Source organism: Gossypium raimondii, chromosome 11 (genome assembly GCF_025698545.1).
Source record: "Gossypium raimondii isolate GPD5lz chromosome 11, ASM2569854v1, whole genome shotgun sequence".
Lineage (NCBI taxonomy): Eukaryota > Viridiplantae > Streptophyta > Magnoliopsida > Malvales > Malvaceae > Gossypium > Gossypium raimondii.
This window is the reverse complement of record NC_068575.1, coordinates 40,473,236-40,475,596: the sequence shown is the minus strand read 5'-3', so window position 1 is coordinate 40,475,596 and position 2,361 is coordinate 40,473,236. Positions and strand designations below refer to the sequence as shown.

At 39.9% G+C, this 2,361-nt stretch overlaps 1 non-coding gene across 1 annotated transcript; it reads left to right on the top strand.

Annotated features, from left to right (window-relative positions):
- The first annotated feature begins 1,798 nt into the window (after positions 1-1,798).
- Positions 1,799-1,905, top strand: LOC128035011 (small nucleolar RNA R71). The gene has a single exon (XR_008191415.1). It is a non-coding gene; the product is annotated as a small nucleolar RNA R71 (small nucleolar RNA).
- Positions 1,906-2,361: the final 456 nt, after the last annotated feature.

Sequence of the window (2,361 nt, the reverse complement as noted above, 5' to 3'; positions counted from 1 at the left end):
CTTCTAGCAAAGCTAAGTATTCATCCTCCTTTTCATCACTTGGAAGGTCTGATGTCAAAATTTGTTCCAATGGGTCCTCAACATAGTTCAGTTCCTTTTCCATGATTAATTCCTCTAAATCAGACACTGCAGAACGATCATCAATTATATCAGGAAATCACATAGACTTAAAAACATTAAATGTTACCTGGTTGTCCTGAACACGCATAGTAAGCTCGCCCTTCTGCATATCAATAAGGGTCCTTCCAGTTGCTAGGAAAGGCATTCCTAGGATGATTGAAACTTTTTTATCTACTTAAAAGTCTAGAATAACAAAGTCAGTAGGAAAAATAAATTTTTCTACATGTACCAATACATCCTCAATTTTTCCTTTTGGATGTGCTAAGGATCGATCTGCTAATTGAACTGTAACCATAGTGGGTCTAACTTCACCTATCCCCAACTTCCTAAATATTGACATGGGCATCAAGTTGATACCCGCACCCAAATCACATAGTGCCTTACCATAATATGTTGCTCCATTGTTGCAAGGTATGGTAAAATATCCAGGATCCTTCAACTTTAGGGGTAGTTTGTCTTGAAGATATGCACTGCATTCCTTTGTCAGGGCTACCGTCTCAAATTCTCCAAGTCTTTATTTTTCTGACAGGATATCCTTCATGAATTTGACGTAGTTCGACATTTTTTCAAGTGCTTTAACTAACGGAATGTTGATATGAAGTTGCTTGAGAACGTCTAAAAACTTCTTGAATTGAACTTTCTGCTTCTACTTCTGAAGTCTTTAAGGGTAGAGTGGTGGAGACTTCTTTACTAGAACTGGTTGATTTATCTTCTGTGGTAATTTTGCATCTAGCGAAGTTGTTAGTTTATCAGAATTAGCTGGTTCAGAAGTTACCTTATCGGATTTTGCAGATTCAAGTTTCGGTGAAACTGAAATTTCAACACTTGGTTGAACTTCCTCTAAGTCTTGAGCATCAGCTAGCTCCTCTTCAACTTCGACGGTGTTGGGCTCTAATGTCAATGCTTTAAAATGCTCCTTCCTGGGGTTTCTCAGATTCTCCATATCACTACTCAAAGTAACTTGTGGTCGATTTCTGAGTTCAGTTGCAAGCTGGCCCATTTGGTTTTCCAGGTTTTTCAATATAGCTGCTTGGATTTGGATTAAGGCATCATTCTTGGCTATGTATGCCTTCAACAAGTTTTCTAAGCCATTGGATGATTCAACTTGAGGTTGTTTCTGAACTTGTTGGGTAAAAATAGGTGGCTGGGTCGGTCTAGGTTGGGCATATGTGTTACTGGGTCTAGCCCCTTGGTTATTCCAGGCGGAATTAGGGTGATTTCACCACGATGGGTTATAAGAATTGGATTGTAGTCCTTGCCTTCCTCGATTTTGGTTCTAGTTACCTATGTAATACACGAATTCTGGGTTCGACGGACATTCTTCGAACAAATGTCCTTCCCCAGAATAGACACGAGCTATATTTTCAAATTGGTTAGGTGGCTGAGCTGCAAAACTATTAAACGCATTAGTGGTAGAATTTTTAAGTATGGAGGATATTGAGAATACCTAATATGCAAGTGAAATGAGAGTGTCCACTTCGTGTACTCCAACGACTCGTCTTCATGACGCTGCTCGATTGGTTAGCCATTGATAATTATTACTGGCAATCCTCTCAATGATTTCATAAGTCTCATTATAAGATTTAGAAAGGAGAGCATCGTTAGCAGAAGCGTCTACTACCATCCTCGTGTGGGCATTGAGACCATTATAAACATCTCAAGTTGGATGTAATGTGGGATTCCGTGATGTGGGCACTTCTGTAATAATTCTTTGTACCTTTCCCATGCCTCATACAAGGACTCATCATCCATTTGTTGGAAAACAGTGATCACATTCCTCCATATAACATTCTTGCTAGGTGGGAAATACTTCGTGAGGAGTCTTTCTGCTAACTCTTACCATGTGGAAATTGAATTTGGTGGCAATGAGTTCAACCAAGCTTGAGCTTTGTCCCTTAGCAAATATGGGAACAACTTCAATCATAGTGTATCTTCGGGTACTCCGGCTAACTTGAAAGAATCGCTCACCTCCATGAACAGTCTTAAGTGCAGGTAAGGATCTTCGGTAGGCATTCCATTGAATTGGCCCACTGTCTGAAGAATCTGGAACATGACCGGCTTTAGCTCGAATTGTTGTGCCTCAATTTCGAGTCTCTTAATACCCGTATTAAGATCATGAAATACTGGCACGACATACTGTCTTAAAGCTCTATCCCTATCATCAACGATAAGGATAGGATTTTGAGTAGGGTTTGCTTCGTTTCCTTGATTTGGATTTTCGAAGTTCATCTCTTCGGTCCT